Consider the following 9346-nt stretch of genomic DNA (forward strand, 5'->3'; position numbering starts at 1 on the left):
TTTGTTCTCCCCCCAAACAGAATATGACATTGTCCCTAATGTCAAAATAACTATTAATAAAGAGTACATAATGAAAGAGATATCACCTTGAATTTTATTGAAGATAACAAACTGAAACAAACGCAAACCAATCCACGACTTTTGAATCAATGATCCAACTTTCTTTTCTTACTGCTTGATTGCGACCAATTGATCTTTGCTATCATCGGATCAGGTTTATGAACAAAAGCTTCCAAATCATCAATTAATTGGTCGGCAGTCGAAGCAGAGATGAGCATCCTTCGTGAATTTTCTGAAATGAAATTCTGTTCCACAACTTTATCAAGAAATGTCAACAAACTGTCATAATAATTATTGATATTCAACAAGCTCACAGGTTTATTATGGATATTAAGTTGTGTCCAAGAAACAGTGTGAAAAATTTCTTCTAATGTATCAAAACCACCTGGTAATGCGATAAAAGCATCAGAATTTTCAATCATTTTGGTGATTCTTTCATACATTGAAGAAACTTTTAATTCCTCCCCAATCGTAACACCTGTAATATTTCCTTCAGCTAAAGCTGTAGGAATAATACCCAAAACCTGACTACCTCCAAGATGTGCAGATGTTGAAACAGATCTCATTAACCCTATATTACCTACCCCATATACCAAGTGAATTTTTCTCTCAGCCAATATCTTTTCAAGATTATTTGCTGCTTCTACAAACACTTCATTTTTTCCAGGACTCGACCCACAAAATACACAAATATTTTTCAATGTTTGTGCAGAAGATCCATCCAGCCATGTTTTTACTTTCTTTTTGGTATGCGAAAATGGAGAGAAAGATGAGAAATTTTATAGGGGTTATATGTTATCATGACAAAACTATGGGTCACAGTTGTAAACAGAATAAAAAGTAAAAACAATAATAAAACACATGCATATAAACAGTAGTGTGATTGTGGCTCACAATTTTCCTCTGGTTTTACGTCCAGAAACGGCTTCAACGCCTTATATGAGTCGAGGATATGCTTCCCATCCAATTTTCTTATAAATTGGCAAACAGGGTCTTTTTTAGTCGGATTCCCAAGACTATTAAAATGCCGCTCGTCTTGGAATTGTTTCCATAAACGGAGAAGTTCAATATGCACGTGTCCACTAGAATGCATCACAAGAGTCAATAAGATGTTATCTAAAGACTCCTTACTCAGCCCATTCTTAATGAAACCAATTTTATCTTCTCTGTTATTGAAAACATATCCCAAAGATTTGCATCATTTGTCACAAGTCCATCTTGCACATTTATGACAAACCCCTAAACTTTTGGCCCTTCGTTTTTTCGCATAAGTACTTTTTCCTAATCCTGGCATATACCGAATGAGTAATGACTGTTGAACTTCTCCTCCTAATCGGACCTTAGCTTCTATTACAAGACGAATATCTTCTGGAATTCTTTTTCGCATTAACAATCTCAATCTTTCACACCTACCTGCATAAATTTTTCTTAGAACATTTTCAGAAACAGAGGGAAAATATTTACAAATTTTTGAGAGAATTTCAACCATTTTGAAAAGAAAAGAAATGATTTTTTTTTTTTTTTGTATCAGCAATTATGGGAAACTGATTAAACCGACTATGAGAGTCACGGAGTACCGTTATCCGCCATTTAACCGGGAAAATAAAAAGATTAAGGAAACCTGAAATAAAAACAAACAAAATTAAATGCAACACAAAAAAAATCAAGGATCGGAAAGGGAAATAAACTCTTCTTGAAAAATTTCATTTTCTAAAAATGGTTTAAGCCTTTGTCCATTTACTTTAAAAACATCACCATTTTTAGGATTTTCAATATCCACAGCTCCATAAGTATACACATGCTTTACAACATATGGGCCTGTCCATCTTGATCGTAATTTTCCTGGGAATATGTGAAGTCGAGAATTATAAAGCAAAACTTTTTTACCAATCTCAAAAGATTTTCTAAGAATTGTTTTATCATGAAATGATTTGATTTTTGCTTTATAAATCCTTGAATTCTCATACGCGTCATTTCTGAGTTCATCAAGTTCATTAAGTTGCAATTTACGCAATTTGTTGGCATCATCCATGCTTGAATTTAAAGTTTTGATCGCCCAATAAGCTTTATGTTCCAATTCCACAGGCAAATGACAATGTTTTCCGTAAACCAACCTATAGGGAGACATATTCAATGATGTTTTAAAAGCTGTTCGATATGCCCAAAGTGCATCATTAAGTCGCAGAGACCAATCTTTTCTATTTGAGTTAACAGTTTTTTCCAAAATTTGCTTTATCTCCCTATTAGCTAATTCAACTTGTCCATTTGTTTGAGGATGATAAGGAGTAGTTACTTTGTGAGTAATACCATATTTTTTCATTAATGAAGCAAATGGTTTATTAACAAAGTGAGTTCCCCCATCACTTATCATGGCTCGAGGAATTCCAAATCTACTAAAAATATTTTCTTTTAAAAATTTGATGACGATTTTATGATCATTTGTTCGACATGGAATTGCCTCTATCCATTTGGAAACATAATCAACTGCAACTAAAATATACAAGTATCCAAACGACGGTGGAAAAGGTCCCATAAAATCTATTCCCCAACAATCAAAGATTTCAATTTCAATAATAGGATTCAAAGGCATCATGTTTCTTTTTGAAATCGCACCCAATTTTTGACAATTTTCACAGATCTTGCAGATTTCGTGGGTGTCTTTAAACAAAGTGGGCCAATAAAATCCACACTGCAAGATTTTTGCAGCTGTTTTCTTTGAAGAAAAATGTCCTCCGCATGCTTCTGAATGACAAAATTTAATGACACTACTTACCTCATTGTCGGGTATGCAACGTCGAAAAATTTGATCCGGACAATACTTGAACAGATACGGATCATCCCAATAAAAGTTTTTTACCTCATTCAAAAATTTTCTTTTATCTTGAGAACTCCATTGCGGTGGCATTTTTCCTGTCACAAGAAAATTTACTATGTTAGCAAACCAAGGTGTAGTAGTAACTGAAAATAGATGTTCATCAGGAAAATTATCGTTAATTGGTGTCATTTCACAAGATGATCCTGTTACTAGTCTCGATAAATGATCGGCTACGACATTCTCGGTTCCTTTTTTATCTTTGATCACAATGTCAAATTCTTGGAGCAACAAAATCAATCGTATCAGTCGTGGCTTTGCATCCTGTTTGGTCAACAAATATCTAATAGCAGAATGATCAGTAAACAAAATAGTCGTTGATCCAATCAAATAAGAACGAAATTTATCTAATGCAAATATTACAACAAGTAGTTCTTTTTCAGTTGTGGAATAATTCATTTGAGCATTGTTTAAAGTTCTACTTGCATAATATATCACATAAGGCTTACAGTTTCTTCTTTGACCCAATACTGCACCGACTGCATAATCACTCGCATCGCACATGAATTCAAATGGTAAAGACCAATCAGGAGGTTGCATGATAGGAGCTGATGTTAAATTTCGAATGACTTTATCAAAAGCATTTTGGCATTCTTGAGTCCACTCAAATACAATATCTTTTTTTAAGAGGTTACAAATGGGTTTAGAGATTAAACTAAAGTCCTTTATAAACCTCCTATAAAATCCAGCATGTCCCAAAAATGAACGAATTTCTTTAATGGTTTTTGGAGGGGGTAAATTGAGAATGACATCAACTTTTGCGTTATCAACTTCAATTCCATGAGATGACACAATATGTCCCAAAACAATCCCAGAATCAATCATGTAATGACATTTTTCCCAATTTAAAATAAGACCTTTTTCCTCACATCTTTTTAAAACTTTTTCTAAATTTTCAAGACAATTATCAAATGTACTCCCAAAAATAGTTAAATCATCCATGAAAATCTCCAAACAATTTTCAATCATGTCGCTAAAAATGCTTAGCATACATCTTTGAAATGTTGATGGGGCATTGCATAAACCAAATGGCATCCTTCTGAATGCAAATGTTCCAAAAGGACATGTGAATGTAGTTTTTTTTTATCTTCAAGTGCAATGGGAATTTGATAATAACCTGAATATCCATCAAGAAAACAGTAGTAGGGATGACCTGCCACTCTTTCTAAAATTTGATCCAAAAATGGTAATGGAAAATGATCTTTTCTAGTGGCATCATTTAATTTTCTGTAATCAATACACATACGCCAACTAGATGGGACTCGACTTGTTAACAATTCACCTTTTTCATTTTTTATCACTGTGATGCCAGATTTTTTTGGAATTACTTGTGTTGGACTTACCCACTTACTATCAGAAATAGGATAGATAATTCCAACATCAAGTAGTTTTAGAACTTCAGTTTTCACAACATCTTTCATGTGCGGATTTAATCTCCTTTGTGGTTGTTGAGATGTTTTAGCATTTTCTTATAAATGAATTTTGTGAGTGCAAATTAGTGGATTAATGCCCTTGAGATCTTTCAATGTCCAACCAATTGCTTTTTTATGTCTTTTAAGCATATCAACTAATTTACCTTCTTGATCACTTGCTAGTTTGGAAGAAATTACCACCGGATATGTTTCATCTTCTCCAAGAAATGCATACTTCAATCCTTCTGGCAAAGGTTTTAACTCCAATATGGGTGGTTCATCTTTGTTCTCATATTTTGCCTCAAATTCTTTCTCTAATCCAGGTAACGAGTCATACCTGATAAAATCATCAAGATCAATTTCAATATTTTTTAACAGTATCAATTGAACAAATATCTAATTGGTCACGAGTACTCCCTTCTTGAATGTTTTCTCCCACAAGATTTTTAATAATATTTTCATCTTCACTTTCATCTCCTTTGTCATGTGGTTGCATACAAAGATTAAAAACATTAAACTCCAAGGTCATGTTACCACATGACAACTTCATTATTTCATTCCTGCAATTTATAAGAGCATTAGAAGTTGCTAAAAATGGACGACCCAAAATTACAGGAATTGCATTACAAGCTTCGATAGGTTGTGTATCTAAAACTATGAAATCGACAGGATATACAAAGTTATCAACTTGGACCAACACGTCTTCTACCGTACCTCTTAGCACTTTAACAGATCTATCGGCAAGTAAAACTGTTACCGAAGTAGGTTTTAACTCACCTAGATTGAGTTATTGATAAACTGAATATGGAAGTAAATTCACACTAGCTCCAAGATCAAGCAAAGCTTTTTTAATCTTTTGTTCTCCAATAATACGTGAAATAGTAGGACAACCAGGGTGTTTGTATTTCAAATTATTATTATTTTGAAGAATTGCACTTACTTGTTCGGCTAAAAATGCTTTCTTTTTCACATTCAATTTTGTTTTCACGGTGTACAAGTCTTTCAAAAATTTGGCATATGATGGTACCTGCTTTATTGCATCTAATAAAGTAATATTAACTTTTACTTGTTTAAAAATATCATATATATCATAATTCAAATTTGATTTTTTTTATTTTTCAATGCATGAGGAAATGGTGGTGGCACTATCTGTTGATCCTCTTCTTCGCAAGTTATGGGTTCCACTTCCTTACCCTTTGGAGTTGATTTATCATCATTTTCACAAGGTTCAAGAATGGATTTTTCCACTACCTTACCACTGCGAAGTGTAATAACAGATTTTACCTGATCTATCTGTTGAGTTCCAGAAGTTACGGTTTTTGAATGATGATCCTTGGGATTAGGCTGTGGTTGTGAAGGAAACGTACCTTTTTCATGAACATTAAGTGCAAATGAAAATTTAGCAAGAGTATCTTTCAAATCTGTCATGGTTTGAGTCGTTTGAGTATTGATAGACTCTTGCTTTGCAATGAAAGAATTCAATATATCTTCCAAGTTCCTTTTAGGTGGAGGAACATAAGGTGCAAAATTTTGAAAATTTTGTTTATTTTGGAAATGTGGTTGTGAAAATTGTGCAGCATTATCATTCCTCCAACTAAAATTTGGATGATTTCGCCAACCTGGAATGTAATTTTGAGAAAATAGTTCAAAATTTGGCATTTTGAAATTGTTCAAAACATTGGCTTGTTCATGGAGACATTCTTTAAAAGAGGGCAAAGTGGGACAATCTTTTGTAGAATGATCACTTGTATCACAGATGTGACACGCAATTTCTTGAACAGATTTTAATTGATCATTCTTTTTCAATTCAAGTGCTTCAACTTTTCTTGCCAAAGATGTAAATCTAGCTTGCAGATCATGTTCATCTTTGAGGGTATACATACCTCCACCAGATGTGGGAGATTGAATCTTGTTTGATGGTTCGATTGTACCTATAGTATCCCAATTTTGAGCATTTTCAGCTAATGAATCGAGCTACTCAATTGCCTCGTTTGGATCTTTATCTTCAAATGTTCCATTACACATAAATTCAACCATTTGCCTATCTTTAGGTGTTAAGCCTTCATAAAATTGAGAAACAACTCTCCAAATTTCAAAACCATGATGTGGACAAAGATTAAGCAATTCTTTATATCTATCCCAACACTGATAAAAAGTTTCTCCTTGTTTTTGAGTGAAAGTGATGATTTGCCTTTTGAAAGAATTTGTTCTATGAGATGGAAAAAACTTTTTCAAAAATTGTTGTTGCAATTCATCCCAAGTTCGAATGGATCCCGATCTAAGATTTTGTAGCCAAGTTTTAGCTTTATCTTTTAAAGAAAAAGGAAAAAGCTTAAGTCGAATGGTGTTCATGCTACAATTTAGATCATTATATGTGTTGCACACTTCTTCAAATTCTCGTAAATGCATGTATGGATTTTCAGAATCTAAGCCATGAAAGTTGGGTAAAAGTTGGATAATACCAAGCTTAAAATTGAAATGAGATGCATCAGAGGGAAAAACTAGACATGAAGGTGCACTAGTACGTGTAGGATTCATGTGATCTCTAAGTGTTCTTCGCCTATCATGATCATGTTGAGATTGAATTTCATCTTCATTTTCCTGGATGGGTTCTTCCGCCATGTTTTGTAAAAATAAAGGGTTATTTCGAATGAGTCGACCACTAAGTATATGTGACCAAATAATGCTCATGCAAATGCAAAAAAAAAAAGAAGAAAAACACAGAAAAACAATAAAAAATTCAAAGAAAGAAAATTAAATAGACTTGAAATTAAATTATACTTCCCCGACAACGGCGCCAAAAACTTGTTGTGACTTTGATTGTTGCACTCCCAATAGCAGGTTGTCCACAAGTAGTATAATTCGGTAAGTCCGATATTGTATCCACAAGGAAGCTACGGTAATTACAAGTCCAATACAATGTCTTTTTGATTTTTTTTTCTTTTAATTGTTTGAATCTTTAAATGGTAATTTTTAATTGTTCAAATTTTAATTTAAGTGGTTGAGCTTAGAGGATCCACTCCTGATATTTTAATAAAGTTAACATTAATGAACATTATTGAAATCCACTTAATAAAATGGTTCCAATATATTAAATAATCATATTTATATTATGTTATATACTATTTTCTTGTAAGTATAAAATATATATCAAAACTTATAAATGTTGTCAAGTATTTATTGTGCTATATATATTTGTAAACACTAAATCAAGGTTCCCACTTTAAATGGTTGGTAAAACCAAACAAACATTTAAATGGTACTAAGAATTTAGTGTAACATATAGCAACAATAAATCAAAACTCCCACTTATAAGTAGGGTATAAAAATGGTTAAAGAAATAAATATAACATAAACAATAAATAATGATTAAATAATATAAAACATAGATTATAACCTTTTAATAACTTTATTATCATACCAAGAGCTTCACTTTTTCATCTCAACCTTGGGAAGTTAGCTACTCATTATTCAAAGTATAAAACTTTGAATATGAAATTAACATACTAGTTATTTTTAAATGTTGAAATAAAAGAAAAATAAAGAGAGAAATATTATGAACTTAAAGATTTGTTCATAAAATGAGGGATATCTCAATTCATTACAATGCACCCCTATTTAGAGCCAAATTTGGGGAGACAACCACAAATAAAATATTATTTTTACCACATAAGTCTTCATTGGTGTTCCAAGAAATTATATTTTATTACACATCACTTTTAAAAATCTTCCCATCCAATTTTGCTTCTCCACATAAAATAAAATATATGGATAATTGAGTTGGTTGAATTTTGGTATTTTATTTTAACCATTTGACCAAGTAGTTTGAGAGATATGGTCAAAATACTAGAGCATGGTAAAACTGCCACTCCTTTGGTAACTTTGTTTGTTGCTTAATTTGATCCCAATTGTGAGAAGATTTTTATCTCATGTTTGTCACCAATATTGTAGATATTATCATCAACTTCTACAGGTCCAAGAATCATCTTAATCCCATTTTCAACGCCAAGTTTATTCTTGTTTTATCGAACCTGCAAAAATAGTAAAAACTTATAATTACGCAACAACTTATTTTTTTATACAATTTGTTATAAAACATAAAATATTTAAACATTTATTAAAAAAAAAACTATAAATTTATATTATAAAACATTTAATTAATGTACAATTTTTATATTTATCAAACAAAGGCTCTGATACCACCTGTAGTGGCCTCTAAATTCGTGCTTGAAAATTTGCGAAAAAATTTAAAATTTTCTCTTTAATTAATTAAAATGCCTCATTCATAAATAAACTGATAGATAAAGTTTAATGTTCAAAATAGCAGCGGAAGTAAATATTTGTTTGCAAGATAAAAATTTAAAATAATCCAACAACGATGAAAATATTTGAGCAATGAAAATGGTAAATGTTGAAATTGAGGTCCTCGGGTTCCACTACTGGCGACCATCGATAACTCACTGGTCCCCGCCCTCGGTCCTGACCTCATCAGTACCTACAACAATCAAGTCTAGTGAGTCTAAAGACTCAGCATGCATATATCGTAAATAACAAGTAATAATAATAAAATCGCATGCAAAGTGAAAATATCATGTCATGAGTAAATGTAATATGTGCATAACTGAACTGAAAATTGCATCATGAATAATTAATATTACGTGCATAACTAAATTGAACTGAACTGAACTGAAAGTAGTAAGTGAAATGTTTGCTCCGTAGAGCACTGTCATAAAATAACGTGTAATAATTTTCTGTTGAGATTATGTTATACGCAAGTGGCCCCTTGAACTGCACTGAACTGAACTGACCGGTAACTGACGACCGGGTGAAATAATGTACGTCTGATCAGACTAATGCCACAGTATACTGGGTGTGACCGATAGGTAGCCACCGGGATGAACTGAACTGAACCGGTAAGTGACCACCTGGTGAAGTAATAATAACAGCGAAGTGGCCCCAAGCAATATCACATAAATCTCAAAAATGGATGTTTTACATTTTT

The 9346-nt window shown here is 32.4% G+C and overlaps 1 pseudogene; it reads right to left on the bottom strand.

Moving 5' to 3' along the window:
• Positions 1-6966, bottom strand: part of LOC140991194 (uncharacterized) — a 15141-nt pseudogene extending 8175 nt beyond the window's left edge.
• Between the last annotated feature and the right edge of the window lie 2380 nt (positions 6967-9346).

Source organism: Primulina huaijiensis, chromosome 13 (genome assembly GCF_012295235.1).
Source record: "Primulina huaijiensis isolate GDHJ02 chromosome 13, ASM1229523v2, whole genome shotgun sequence".
NCBI classification, from domain to species: domain Eukaryota; kingdom Viridiplantae; phylum Streptophyta; class Magnoliopsida; order Lamiales; family Gesneriaceae; genus Primulina; species Primulina huaijiensis.